General features: G+C 41.8%; 1 pseudogene across 1 annotated transcript; it reads left to right on the top strand.

The window, feature by feature from the left end:
* The first annotated feature begins 2 nt into the window (after positions 1-2).
* Positions 3-14,163, top strand: LOC311141729 (dynamin-1-like protein; annotated as a pseudogene). Its single transcript, XR_014615519.1, has 18 exons — positions 3-87; positions 1,426-1,543; positions 1,757-1,898; positions 2,155-2,190; positions 2,437-2,483; positions 5,661-5,732; positions 5,840-5,926; positions 6,056-6,218; positions 6,508-6,629; positions 7,394-7,732; positions 10,401-10,521; positions 10,897-11,052; positions 11,174-11,263; positions 11,407-11,505; positions 11,717-11,830; positions 11,958-12,067; positions 12,185-12,344; positions 12,486-14,163. The product of XR_014615519.1 is annotated as a dynamin-1-like protein (transcript).
* Positions 14,164-15,797: the final 1,634 nt, after the last annotated feature.

The raw sequence follows: 15,797 nt of genomic DNA on the forward strand, positions 1-15,797 counted from the left end.
AGTTGGAATATTTACTGGCAAATGTATTTTGTTTTGTTTGTTTTTTCAAGAAAAAGGTGTGATGTCACTTGTAAAAAGAGGAGGGAGGTGAGTGTGCCATGTAATAGGAAATATTTTAATTGGCCAAAAAGTACAAGGAACATCTGCGTGTGAAGGGCGTTATCTGTAGATTTGTTTTAGATCATATGCATACTAATTTTGCCCTTCTACTTGAAAATGTGATATTTGGTTTTTACAAAGTATAGCAAAGACTATGCGAAGCATTTCTTCTTAATCAACCTCATTGTTATTTTAGCAAAATTCCATATTCATACATGTACATTTGAGTCGAAAACCTCTTGTTTATTATTTTTTAGAATTAAATTGAACGATATACACAATTTCTTCTTCTCATAACAAAAAACTATCAAAACTGAATGTTTGTACTTTTTACAAGGTCTTTATATAATGTATTGTCTGTATGCCCCTGACTGTTGTTTGTATACTCTGTTAGTTTTGAATTGCTTTGCAAAAGAAAAGAGTGCTGAGGGCGTTTTCAAAATGCTGAGAGAACTGTATTTAAACCAATCAGCTAACAAATAAATATACGAATCACGCTCAATGACCAATCACCTCTTTCTAAAATGACTTGAGGACACCCAATTTTCAATGCCGCCTTCAACGCAAACCGGTTTGTAGTCGCAAAAAATACAGACAACGCTAAATAGTAGATAATATAGAACTTCAGTTACTGTAGTTATCATTACAGTATGAAGTGAGCATGTTCTTCTTGGATTGAGAGGAAAGTCGTCACCGTGTCCTCCTCCGGTAAGGAAACAGTTAACGTTAGTTAACCACTTTCCTTGCTTCCTCATCATCACAGAGCATCTTGGCCTGAATAGGCTAAGCTAGTAGGACGTCCAGCAGCATCTTCGTTTAATCCCCTTCATAACAAAATCATGTTGCATACCGAAAGATATGCAGACTTTGCTATGCTTAAAATCTGTCTAGTTTGTGAAATGAGGCCTACATTATTGCATGATAGGGGGTCACAGAGGTTCATAAGCAAGCTGGGTTAACTAGCTAGACTAGATATGCTATCTTCAAAGCAAGCTATCTTCAAAGCAAGCAGTAGCTAGCAAGCAAGCTATATCTGTGGTCACTAAATCAACCGTCAACCCCAAGTGATTCCAGTGTTCTCTCAGTAGGGTCTGAATTCCTTTCCTCTCCCTTCCAAATTCTGACCACCCTTCTTATGTAATGTGTTGGTTATCATCACAAGAGCTTATGAATCACAACAACAAACACTAAGCTATTATGTGTTTTTTGCTTGTGCCTGTACACCGGTTTATGAAGTATCTGTAAGAGGTCTCTTGTTTTTGCTTTTGTAAGGGATTACAGAGACTGATGACCATTGCTTATTTTATTTTCTCTTGCCAACTGTAGTGTCCAGTCCTAAGAGATGGAGGCTCTAATTCCCATCATCAACCGGCTCCAGGAAGTCTTCATGACAGTGGGGGCAAAGATCATACAGCTGCCTCAGATAGTGGTGGTTGGATCGCAGGTCAGTACAGAATAAAAATGCAAGAATCAACTGTTACCTGTTACACTGGGTAATTGTGTTATTGTTGAAATGAACAGGCCAGTGTCCAGGGAGATGGAGAAAGTATGTGTTATTGTTGAAATGAACAGGCCAGTGTCCAGGGAGATGGAGAAAGTATAAATAATAGCAATGAATCATTAATGTAGTTAAGTGTCAAAGCCTTTCTAAAATCAGAGCAGTGGCAAGAGTTCTGTGTTGGAGAGCCTGGTTGGAAGGGATTTTTTGCCTCGGGGATCAGGGATAGTCACACGGCGACCCCTAGTGTTACAGCTGGTTAATGTGCCCCCATTGGCGGAGAGGATTCTGCAAGAAAATGGTATGGACTTGACACAGAAACAGAGATGTGATTGTCACTTTAAATGCTATCTCATGTTGCTTCTCGCAGACATACAGTACACTGGACACACTTACACAAACCAAACCCAGTCCAGTCGACATTATTCAATGAATTTCAATATTATCTTGCATGCATGTAGTTTCACTCACTGGATAAAGCCCAAGTGGTCTTTCAGAGATTTTGTCTCTCTTTTCTAACATTATATTTACTTTCCCTTCTTCACTGCTTTTCTCAGGAAATGGAGTAAAACAAAATGCAAACTGCTACCCAGGTCTTTAATTCCATAGTTTAACTGCATGGACCTGTTGTGTTGTCATTCGTCTTAATATCGTCTTGTCATCCTCATCGTCTTTCATTTCCTCTGTCTAATCATCACATCAACTTACAAACTCTTTGTCTCTGTCATAATGCCTTCTATTCTGATAAACCCCATCCAAGTCTATGTTTTATATGTGATATTAATATTGCCTTTATGTTTGCACATTATTTTACACTCATTCCTTTATATTTTGTCAAGGGATTAAGGCTGAGGAATGGGGCACGTTCCTTCACAGCCAGAACCAGGTATGTGGCACTATCATTCGCTATGCACATCTATTTAGCTGTTTTGCAATGAACATTGTGAGTGTTTCCATATTTTTAGAACGGCATTGCATTGTCTGAGAGTCTTGGTACTGTATCTCCAGTGTTGTAGTTCTCGAGTCCGGTCTCGAGACCACATCTTGAGTGTCTTGGTCTTGTCTCAGTGTCGGATATAGTTGTACTCGGTCTTGACTTGGTCTCAGACAGTGAGGACTCGTAATTTCTTCCCGAGACCAGCGGAGTAAAAAAACTAAATTATCAGCTTCCAGTCAGTCAGCACATAAAACCGCTTCGCCAGGCCAAATATATACACTCCTTTCTTGAAACATGAATATCTTAACAGCCTTTATATCTATTATAGACATGTTTGCGCAGTGGCGCAGTGCGACAGGTTTGTGATTCTGAAAGGACAGCAACCGTAAGACCAGTGCATTCATGTAGGAGAGGGCACTTTTTGTAAAACAAAAAGGGCCAGTGGTGTAGTGGAGGGTATACGCAGGTATAAGCCGTATACCCACTTTCTTTTCAGTGGGCATTGCTTATACTCACGTAATCTCTACTGATGTGTATCAAAGTAGTGTAGTGGAGGTATACGGCTTACAGTATCAATTATGTAGTACAATAGACAAATATATTCACATGCGCGCCGCACACATAGCCTAGTTTCAGTGGAATGTAATCTGCAGGCAGCAAGAGTGTGCAGCTCTCAGCTGGTTTTGGCATGGAGCAGCTAACAGAAGAATGACATCGGTAGGGTAGGAAAGACGTTTCAACTTAAATATACCAGTAAATGCTGACTAAGGCAACAATGGGTATGCAAACCAGGTATTGGAAAAGTTTAGTCCGTAGTGTTGTTTAGTAGGCTGTTTGTAATGCGCAATTGTCGTCATGCCTGTTTGCATCAGGGGCGTAGACATGGATGGGCCTGGGTGGACAGAGGCCCACCCACTGGGGAGCCAGGCCCTGGCAGGTCCACCCAATCAGATTTATGTGGTTTTAATCATTGTTGTGGACTTAGGCGATCAAATGTTGGTATTTTTTCCACAAAAAAAAGAAGTGTGATTTTGAGAGTGAAAATCAGAAAAATCGGTAGAACTCATTTTTTTAATACATAGGAAAACATATACGTTTTCACACAGGGTGCCTTTCCTTTGCTGGGCGGGCCTTTTGGGAACTTTTTTGGCAAAATTTGAGTATACCCACTTCTCCAAGCACCACTGCATAGGGCAGATGTAAAGACAGCAGTCACACACAGCATGATGTTAAAGGATAAGCAGTCCATAAACTTGGACATAATAAGCCAATAGGTCCCAATCATAAGAATACAAAAACGCAACCATTAAGCATTTCCCAATCGAAATTTACAACTATTACTTCCCATTGCAAAAAACATTTCACGTTTAGCACACAACATAAGCGGTGACCTAAAGTTTAAAAGTGGAACTGACAGCGTTTTAACTACTTTGCAGATATGAAACAGACAATCATAATATCAGTCAAAAATATCAAATTGCCAGTTTATGCTACAAAACCAACTTTATAAGATATTTTAAAAATAGGTTATATTTGACTCAATGTTCCATGATGTACACTAAGGCATTGTTGGCAGAATAGATGGAGCCAGTTCAATGTATGATTCATATAATTCACCAATACATTTCTTGGTAGTCCAAAAAACATTACTATCAGGTTGTAAATCACAGCTGGCCTGGTACATTGTTTGCTGCCTCCATTCGGGATGCACTGTTTCATTTTCAATGACTCAATATTCTGGACAAAAAACAGACGAATGTAACTAAGGCTGGGAATGTCAATACAATCAAAGGCAATGATCACAAGTCAGTCCTAACGTGGCTAATAGGCTAGCGTATCTATTTATGTAGCAAGCTTAAAACACAGAGCCTAACGTTAGGTAGCTAGCTAGCTGCTAGGAGGATGTCATGCCATTGGAGGAGTGGGTGAGTGACTGACTTTTTCCCTTCATATTGTTTTTCGGCCAACTAGCTGAAAAGGTTTGAGAGGGTTTATCTAATGTTCCTTCGTTAGATTTTAGCTCATCTTGCTCTGGCTAGCATTAGTTGTTGTTCTTGTTGTTGTTGATGTGGATAACTGAGGGAGAGAGACCCTACCTTTTTTCATGGTTGTTTGATCAATAGGACTGTAAAGTTCCCAAATGTAAGAGGACTCCCGTGGTGTTTACATATTTACTGAAATCCATTCAGGTGTATTTAGTGGCTTTTGGCGAATGCTTTCTAATGATCTAAAGTTGCGCTGTTGCAACTGCCTGTAAACACACAGTCCAGTTCAAAGTGAATGATGGCAGGCCCGTGTGGCAAATGGCTTGTTTGTATAAAGGTCTACTGTAGCTCTGATTGGCTATAGCGCACCGGTCTGTGTAGACTCTGGTCCTGGACAAGATTTATGTTTTTATTCAGTTTTATTTACTGCAGTGTCTTAATTGTTCAAACGCACGCTCCCTTCCCCACTCTATATTGCTATAGAATTTTCACAAATGCCTTAGTATACGTAATTTACTAAGAATCTATGAAAACTTGAAAATGACCATATCTAAGTGGTCGCTTGTCAATTGTTTTTTGAAAAGTGTAATTCTTCTTGGGGGTGTATATGAACAGATTTTAATAAGATTTCATGTTGCTAAAATGCTGTCAGTTCCACTTTAAATGCAACAATATTTCACACACAAGTTATTTTCAAAGAGATGGCTAACAACAGCAAGCGCGCTGCAATAAAAAACACAGTTCTACTCACCAGATGATGATCATTTAAAACATAACTTCTTGTTGAAAGTTATTCTTGAAAAGGGAGACGATAACAAATTAGCAGCAAAATCCTTTTTGATAACACCTGCTGCAGCCGGTGCAAACTAGCTGACAACAAAAGCTAGCTAGTTAGACCGTGGGACAACTACTGCTCGCTAATGCGCAGTGACCTGTTGGACTTCAAGAAGGCAGAAGTTTCCATATGTTTTTGTGAAAACGGTCCCCTCATTAAGTCAAAATGTGATTGGTTGATTCCACTGTCACTCCAAAATGTTGCCCTAATACAGTTGAATGGCAGATACCTTTATCTAGCTTCTGATGGCCTTGCCAATGGCTGACTTAGCTCGCTAAGTATCCCATCTCTCTGTTTGCATTATAGGTTTTCACAGATTTCCTGGAGATTCGCAAGGAGATTGAAGAAGAGACTGAACGTAGCTCGGGAGGCAACAAGGTTAGGATAAATAGTTGTGGATAAATATGGCTTATCTCTAGTTTATGAGCTACTGATTTAATTTATCTGCTTCTCTCTCCATCCATATTTCCTCTTGTGGCCCCTAGGGAATCAGCCCTGAGCCCATCTATTTGAAGATTTTCTCTCCTTATGTCCTCAATCTTACACTGGTTGACTTGCCAGGAATAACCAAGGTAAACCCATCCAGTGTGTTAATCCCACTTACTTGAATATGCACAACTATGATTTTTGAAAACAAATACATGTGTATATTTATTTACAGTAATGTAGAGTTATTTATTTATGTATTGTTGATGTTCAAGGTTCCAGTTGGAGACCAGCCAGAGGACATAGAAGCTCAAGTCCAAGAGATGGTCCTATCCTTCATCTCCAACCCCAACTCCCTTATCCTCTCAGTGTCTCCTGCCAACTCTGACTTGGCCACCTCTGATGCCCTCAAACTGGCCCGTGAGGTCGACCCAGATGGTGAGGCATACTGTACACTTATGCTCCTTAATTTTTCATTTAATGTCTTTTCAGTGTATATGTATTGATTGTTCATTGATATAAATGTCAGTAAACCTGGTCAATGTTACTTTTTAGGTTTGACCTCAGTAAACTTTAAGATTAGTGACTCCTATATACACAACACATTTTAGAGGACATAATGAACTGCCATTCAAGTGCTGCTATTGTGTGTATATATAGAGAGAGCGAGCCATAGACAAAAGGGATGTGTCTTTACCCAGCTTTTGTGCCCATGTGTGTCTTGCAGGCCGTGGGAACACTGCTGGTGGTCAGTAAGCTGGACCTGATGGACGCAGGGACAGATGCTCTGGAAGTCTTACTGGGTCGGGTCATTCCAGTGCGGCTTGGAATTGTGGGAGTGGTCAACAGGTTTGTCTATATCGTATACCTATAACTTATCTAACAGACGTATCGAATTCTTACTGGATGATGTCACCTCGATGCTTAAAAAGATGCAGCTCCATAGCAGTGGAAGATGGCATACAAAAATTTGACCAATGTACCACATATCTATCAGACTGAGTATGAAGGATCTGAATCATTATGGTCGTTAAATTAACTCTGGTACCCTCAGAGACCTTAAAGCTATAAACAGCAAATGTTCCAATGTCCCTGCTATTCACCAGCTCAATTTGGTTGCATCTGCCAAACAATCATTCAGCAATTAAAGATTTATGTCTCCACACTTTGAGATCGATATTAGGTTCTCACACACCTTGCTGAAATATGTGTGCCATGTCTTACTCATTGGGTTCTAGCACAGGGCTGATGTATGAGTTATGTGAGTAATTTTTCACCAAGGGTGCAGAATTGCAAAAAATATATCCACCCCTCAGAGGCTGAAATGGTAAGTCATTTTCAGAAGTAATTTCACTGAGCTGAGTCAATCATAGCAACCCCCAGGGAAGGCTGTCTGAAGTCAGGAGGCTAGCACACTCCCCCAGAGTGCTGAAGATTAGTTTTAAGGAAACTTTACAGCTACAGTAACGGCCATTTCAAAAGTGCTTCATCCTATAATTGAGGTGTATCATTTCCTGCTATGCTGGAGATAACTGGTGACTATTTGATTACGCAGAGCCACTGTGAAGTCTTCTGTAACTCCAGCTGTCACTCTCCACCTCTCTCCCTGCCAGGAGCCAGCATGACATCAACACCCAGAAAAGCATAGAGGACATGGCGCGGGACGAGCAGGCCTTCCTCCAGTGCCACTACCCGTCTCTGGCCTCCCGCTGCAGCTCTCGCTACCTGGCCTGCACCCTGAGCCGCTTGCTCATGCACCACATCCGGGACTGCCTGCCGGAGGTGAAGACCCGTGTGACGGTGCTAAGTGCCCAGTACCAGGCCCGGCTCAGCAGCTACGGCCAGCCTGTAGAGGACCACAGCGCCACCCTGCTGCAGATCGTCACCAAATTTGCCAGCGACTACTGCAAAACCATCGAGGGCACCGCCACGCACATCCAGACATCTGAGCTGTGAGTAGTTCAACAGCTTTAGGCTACTTTATCAAGGCACCAGTCATCTTTCAGTATTTTATATTGTATTAGAGCGACTCGCATCATTGACCACCAAGTATCTACCAACCACCTAGATGCTGTACAGCAGCCATCTTGTGACAGAAAACTCACCACACAATGGTTATTCTGCTGAATGCATTTCACTTAGGCAGGCGTTTATTTTTTGATATATTTTTAGGGGGTAGAACAGCTTTAATACTGCAGATAGATTGTAGCTTCCATCAATGAAATTGTCTGCATCATTTCCAATTCCCCATATTTTTTGGGATATATATATATATTTTAGTACCGGTCAAAAGATTGGACACACCTGCTCATTCAAGGGTTTTTCTTTATTTTTACTATTTTCTACATTGTAGAATGATAGTGAAGACATCAAAACTATGAAATAACACATATGGAATCATGTAGTAAACAAAAAAGTGTTGAACAAATCAAATTATATTTGAGATTCTTCAAAGTAGCCACCCTTTGCCTTGATGACAGCTTTGCACTCTCTTGGCATTCTCTCAACCAGCTTCACCTGGAATGCTTTTCCAACAGTCATGAAGGAGTTCCCACATATACTGAGCACTTGTTGGCTGTTTTTCCTTCACTCTGCGTTCCAAATCATCCCAAACCATCTCAATTGGGTTGAGGTCGGGTGATTGTGGAGGCCAGGTCATCTGATGCAGCACTCCATCACTCTCCTTCTTGGTCAAATAGCCCTTACACAGCCTGGAGGTGTGTTGGGTCATTGTCCTGTTGAAAAACAAATGATAGTCCCACTAAGCCCAAACCAGATTGGATGGCGTATCGCTGCAGAATGCTGTGTTAGCCATGCTGGTTAAGTGTGCCTTGAATTCTAAATAAATCACTGACAGTGTCACCAGCAAAGCACACCCACACCATCACACCTCCTCCTCCATTCTTCACGGTGGGAACCACACATGCGGAGATCATCTGTTCACCTACTCTGCGTCTCACAAAGACATCAGACTAAAGGACATATTTCCACTGGTCTAATGTCTATTGCGCATGTTTCTTGGCCCAGGCAAGTCTCTTCTTCTTATTGGTGTCCTTTAGTAGTGGTTTCTTTGCAGCAATTTGACCGTGAAGGCCTGATTCACGCAGTCTCCTCTGAACAGTTGATGTTGAGATGTGTCTGTTACTTGAACTCTGTGAAGCATTTATTTGGGATGCAATCTGAGGCGCAGTTATTCTAATGAACTTATCCTCTGCAGCAGAGGTAACTCTGGGTCTTCCTTTCCTGTGGCGGTCCTCATAAGAGCCAGTTTCATCATAGCGCTTGATGGTTTTTGCGACTCCACTTGAAGAAGCCTTCAAAGTTCTTGAAATGTTCCGTATTGATTGACCTTCATGTCTTAAAGTAGTGATGGACTGTCGTTTCGCTTTGCTAATTTGAGCTGTTCTTGCCATAATATGGACTTGGTCTTTTACCAAATAGGGCTATCTTCTGTATACCACCGCTACCTTGTCACAACGCAACTGATTGGCTCAAACGCATTAAGAAGGAAATAAATTCCACAAATTAACTTTTAACAAGGCACACCTGTTAATTGAAATGCATTCCAGGTGACTACCTCATGAAGCTGGTTGAGAGAATGCCAAGAGTGTGCAAAGCTGTCATCAAGGCAAAGGGTGGATACTTTGAAGAATCTCAAATATATTTGGATCAGTTTAACACTTTTTTTGGTTACTACATGATTCCACATGTGTTATTTCATAGTTTTGATGTCTTCACTATTATTCTACAATGTAGAAAATAGTAAAAATAAAGAGAAACCCTGGAATGAGTAGGTGTGTCCAAACATTTGACTGGTACTGTGTGTATATATAATATAAACGTTCCTTTATTATTTTCCCCTAACCCTACCACCCCTCCCCTAATTGGAGTAAACTAATGGACAACAATACTTAGGCTTCTACATACTTAATACATTTTATGGACACAATGTATTTTACAATAGTTATATTTTGTTTGATTTTAATCTCATCCTTCAGCTACCATCAACCCCTCCCATCTATCTCTGAAGACCATCCAGTTAGATTTCTATTTTGCCATATTTTTTTAACTGTGCTGTTTCACAGAAGTTCTGAACCTATATACATTTTACGGACACACTATATTTTACATTAGTTATCTTGTTGTTTTAATCAACGACTCCCATCAATCTCTTAACACCATCCATTTGTTATTTCTATTTGGCATATATTTGTCAACTGTGCTGTGATGTTTCACGAAAGTTCGGAATATTTTCTATTCTCATAGTTTCTACAGATTGTAAATTAAAGAAACATTTTTACTAAAAGTATTATTATATTATTGATCGATTGACTATGACTTTTCAAATCACCCAGTAGTGCTATCTGCAGAGTTAGCTCCAGGTAAATGTTGCAGGCGTTTATTGTATTTCTTGCCCTCATTGTAATTTTGTAGGTGTTCATGTATTGGCATTTCATATCTTGCAGCTTCATTTCAATAGCTCTTGTACCGCTCACTGATTTATTGATTTCCTCAAGCATGTGAAGCAAGTATGGACCCAGTCTGGCTGACTGCATCTGAAGTTGACATCCCTCACACACAGCCACTGATACGGCTTCCTCTGTCCTCCTCTCTTGTCAGCTGCGGAGGGGCTCGGATCTGCTACATATTCCATGAGACCTTTGGCCGCACTCTTCAGTCTATCGACCCCCTGGGGGGCTTAACGGAGCTCGACATCCTCACTGCAATCCGCAATGCTACGGTAATAACCACCAGCTCCAATCTCATATCAGCTCCAATTGCATTGTCTGTGTGTAGGTTAAACAGATCTTTGAATAGTTTTCCATTGAAGCTAATGGCTGGAGAGAAGCTCATAAGTTATGAATCCAGGCTCTGTCGTAGCCGGCCGCGACCGGGAGACCCATGGGGCGGTGCACAATTGGCCCAGCGTCGTCCAGGGTAGGGGAGGGAATGGCCGGCAGGGATGTAGCTCAGTTGGTAGAGCATGGCGTTTGCACGGGGGGCCAGTATGAAAAAAATAAAAATTATGTATGCACTCGCTCTGGATAAGAGCGTCTGCTAAATGACTAAAATGTAAATGTAATGTTAATAGAGGGCTGTGTGTGTGGTGCCTCAGGGTCCGCGGCCGGCCCTCTTTGTGCCTGAGATCTCCTTTGAGCTGCTGGTGAAGAGGCAGATGAAGCGTCTGGAGGATCCCAGCCTGCGCTGTGTGGAGCTGGTCCACGAGGAGCTACAGAGGATCATCCAGCACTGCTCCTCCTACAGCACACAGGTAGGCTACACACTGCACAACACATACTACAAAGCATACACTTAAAGATCTGACAACCCTAAAGCAAATTGTAATATAATTGTCTCTCTATATGTATCCTGGCATGCTGTGTGTTTGTCAGGAGCTCCTTCGGTTTCCCAAGCTGCACGACTCCATTGTGGAGGTGGTAACTAGTTTACTCAGGAAGCGCTTGCCCATTACTAATGACATGGTAAGACAGTTCATTTTTGTGATTAACTTTTTTTATTTATTACAGAAAACGTACTGAATATAATTATTCTACAATTTTAATGCTATTCCTTACTGGCCGTCTGTCTGTGTTTGTGGATGATTCTGAGCACCCATCTGTTTCAGGTCCACGACTTGGTTCAAATTGAGCTTGCTTACATCAACACAAAGCACCCAGAATTCACTGATGCTGCTCAGGTCTCAGCATCTGTCAACAGTCAACAGGTAATTCTGTCTCCACTCAAAGTAGATGTTCTGCTTTCATGCATGTAGATGAGCCTAATGTTGACCAGAGTGTGATGCTGTCTTTTCATGCCAGAATGGACTTCACTTTTGAGGAATTTCACTAAGCCAGTTGTGAAATTTACTTGAATGACTTTAACACGATACTAGAACAGTCAAACTGAATTGAACCCCTCATTTCACCTCTTTTTAGGACCTGCAGGATGGAGAGAAACACTGGACGAATGAGAAAGTGGTGGAGGAGAAGGCGCCAGTGGCAGGTTTCAGCAGCCCTGTGAAGGGCCAGGCCATTAACCTCCTGGACACAGTGCGTAATGGAATCAGCAGTGGGACTAAGCAGTCAGAACTGATCCAGCGCTAGCCTGTAGAGCAGCATTGTATGTGATTAGATCTGTGACAAGATTGTAACATCTGACCCCTTTTCTGTTTGCCAGGCTGTGCGGGTGTCCCGCAAGCTGAGTACCCGGGAGCAGAGAGACTGTGAGGTCATCCAACGCCTCATCAAATGCTACTTCCTCATCGTCCGCAAGAGCATTCAGGACAGGTCAGAGACCAGAGCTCCAGGGCATCTAGGGGTGTTATTTATGTATCCAGTTAGTGGTGAGTTGAGTTGAGCCTTGTCTGTCCTGGTGTGTTAGCTAACTGTGTGTCTTTGGACTTGTGTGCCAAAGACGGTGATGCACTTCCTGGTGAACTTTGTGAAGGAGCATCTGCAGAGTGAGCTGGTGGGCCAGCTGTACAAACAGAACCTGCTGCAGGGGCTGCTTATCGAGTCCCAGGATACAGCACAACAGAGGACAGAGGTGGCCCAGATGCTGGAGGTACTGAATGGGTGCTACTGGTACCACTACTCTTACTGGGTGTAGACTCAGGCACTTTGTATTGTACTTTCTGTTTCTCCCTTTAACACCGGTATCCTCTCTCGCTCTTCCTTTCTTATCTTCCTTTCTCTCCTTCCTCAGGCTCTTCAAAAAGCCAGCAACATCATCTTGGAGATCCGGGAGACACCTGTGGTAGCCCAATGCAACTGACCGTTCCTCACTGATAGCATGTCTTTGAGAGTGTAGGTGAGAATGTGAGTATTGTACTGTATGGCAATACCACTGAGCTCACACTGACCATAGCACATCAAGCTGTATTTTTTTTGTCTGTCCACTGGCGTCTTGGCTGGAGGATTTTGACCATTGTGTCTCACTGTGAATATAGTGATTGAGACCAACACACACTCAGGCTGAGCTGGTCCATTGTATTGAGTTGGCCATAATGTGAAAGAGACACCCATGATCAAAAACAAAGTAAGTGCAACAATCGTCTGTCTAAATGTCTGTTCGGTCTTTTGGTTGTGGTTGGAAATGTGTTTTTATAATGTGGAATATTAAGTTGTTTTCTAGGGTCTTTATTGCATCTCATATCATGGCACAGGTTGTGCTTGTACTGCTGCATTTGTTTCCATTGATGAGGTATCTATTTATGGAAGAGTGATCTCAAACCATGATCCCAGTTTCTTAAAAGCATATGTGCCGAGTAAATATAATCAGTCTTTTACTGGTTTCTCCTTTTTTCTTTTTTTTTGTGACATTCTGTAAACATTAACAGAGGAAGGAAAGTCAACATTATGCACTATAATGTTGAAATATGATCCTGGTCTTCAGGGATGCTGCAGAGGTTTGGTTTGACCTGGTCTACAGTGCTGATGGGTACAGTAGTTGTGAGCTAGAGCAGGTTTGTGTTCTTGACGTGTGTCATGTTTACATATCATTCCAGGTATACATTTGCACTGTGTTTATGCATATATTAGTCCTATAACGAAGTCGTACGTTCACAACATAGAATACAGCATTCCTTTTCTCAATATGAAGTTTCTAGTCACTCTTCTTTCACATGTTGTTGGACAACTGAGACCCCATTTATGAATAGCAGACACAAAGACTTGAATAGATGTGTATATGTATAGATATTGCGTAGCTAGCTTGTCAGGAGATGCAGGATAGTTATGGTTGAGTCCAGCACTGATTTGAGGGGTATAGCGATGAAGTGTAGAAAGCCACTATGCAAAATAATTTTACTGTTCTTAGGCAGTCCTTTACTGTCCTTATCTCAGAATGCTTTGAAATATTGTACCCCATGTAAAACAATGACCCGATATATGCCTCGTAGAGTGGCATATTGGAGTTTCAGAAGAGGTGGCACTCCAGCAGACTAGCCCTAGGCCTAGTCCTACCCAGATGACAGGGATGTTGGAGGTGTGAGAGACCAACATGGTTTTTGATTGAACTCATGCATGTACCCGTAATTGTATTCTCATTTTGTTGATGTAGATCCCCAAGTGGAGTATGCCTTAAAACGACAGCCCTTTATTTGTGATTCGGTACTAATAGCATTGCGTGACGTTAGTGTATCTTCTCCATCCATTTAGCATTAGAGATTCTAAAGTTTCTCAAATTATTTATTTCTTAAGTGTGCATCTGTTCCGCAAGCCAAAAGTTATGGAAAAGTTCCCAAAGAATAATGTTTATTCAGAAAGCCTTAAAGAGCACCATCTAGCAGAAACACTGACTTCTGTGTGATCAGGGAGAGCACAGTGTCTGTTCAGTCTTTCCGAAAGGACAATATGGATTTGTGTGTGCATGTACATACAGTGGGGAAAAAAAGTATTTAGTCAGCCACCAATTGTGCAAGTTCTCCCACTTAAAAAGATGAGAGAGGCCTGTAATTTTCATCATAGGTACATGTCAACTATGACAGACAAATTGAGAAAACAAAATCCAGAAAATCACATTGTAGGATTTTTAATGAATTTATTTGCAAATTATGGTGGAAAATAAGTATTTGGTCACCTACAAACAAGCAAGATTTCTGGCTCTCACAGACCTGTAACTTCTTCTTTAAGAGGCTCCTCTGTCCTCCACTCGTTACCTGTATTAATGGCACCTGTTTGAACTTGTTATCAGTATAAAAGACACCTGTCCACAACCTCAAACAGTCACACTCCAAACTCCACTATGGCCAAGACCAAAGAGCTGTCAAAGGACACCAGAAACAAAATTGTAGACCTGCACCAGGCTGGGAAGACTGAATCTGCAATAGGTAAGCAGCTTGGTTTGAAGAAATCAACTGTGGGAGCAATTATTAGGAAATGGAAGACATACAAGACCACTGATAATCTCCCTCGATCTGGGGCTCCACGCAAGATCTCACCCCGTGGGGTCAAAATGATCACAAGAACGGTGAGCAAAAATCCCAGAACCACACGGGGGGACCTAGTGAATGACCTGCAGAGAGCTGGGACCAAAGTAACAAAGCCTACCATCAGTAACACACTACGCCGCCAGGGACTCAAATCCTGCAGTGCCAGACGTGTCCCCCTGCTTAAGCCAGTACATGTCCAGGCCCGTCTGAAGTTTGCTAGAGTGCATTTGGATGATCCAGAAGAGGATTGGGAGAATGTCATATGGTCAGATGAAACCAAAATAGAACATTTTGGTAAAAACTCAACTTGTCGTGTTTGGAGGACAAAGAATGCTGAGTTGCATCCAAAGAACACCATACCTACTGTGAAGCATGGGGGTGGAAACATCATGCTTTGGGGCTGTTTTTCTGCAAAGGGACCAGGACGACTGATCCGTGTAAAGGAAATAATGAATGGGGCCATGTATCGTGAGATTTTGAGTGAAAACCTCCTTCCATCAGCAAGGGCATTGAAGATGAAACGTGGCTGGGTCTTTCAGCATGACAATGATCCCAAACACACTGCCCGGGCAACGAAGGAGTGGCTTCGTAAGAAGCATTTCAAGGTCCTGGAGTGGACTAGCCAGTCTCCAGATCTCAACCCCATAGAAAATCTTTGGAGGTAGTTGAAAGTCTGTGTTGCCCAGCGACAGCCCCAAAACATCACTGCTCTAGAGGAGATCTGCATGGAGGAATGGGCCAAAATACCAGCAACAGTGTGTGAAAACCTTGTGAAGACTTACAGAAAACGTTTGACCTGTGTCATTGCCAACAAAGGGTATATAACAAAGTATTGAGAAACTTTTGTTATTTACCAAATACTTATTTTCCACCATAATTTGCAAATAAATTCATAAAAAATCCTACAATGTGATTTTCTGGAAAAAAAAATCTCATTTTGTCTGTCATAGTTGACGTGTACCTATGATGAAAATTACAGGCCTCTCTCATCTTTTTAAGTGGGAGAACTTGCACAATTGGTGGCTGACTAAATACTTTTTTTCCCCACTGTATGTGTGAATGTCTATCTGAATGAAAGAGTGTGC

This window comes from Coregonus lavaretus (genome assembly GCF_964263955.1).
Source record: "Coregonus lavaretus genome assembly, chromosome: 14".
Taxonomy (NCBI): domain Eukaryota; kingdom Metazoa; phylum Chordata; class Actinopteri; order Salmoniformes; family Salmonidae; genus Coregonus; species Coregonus lavaretus.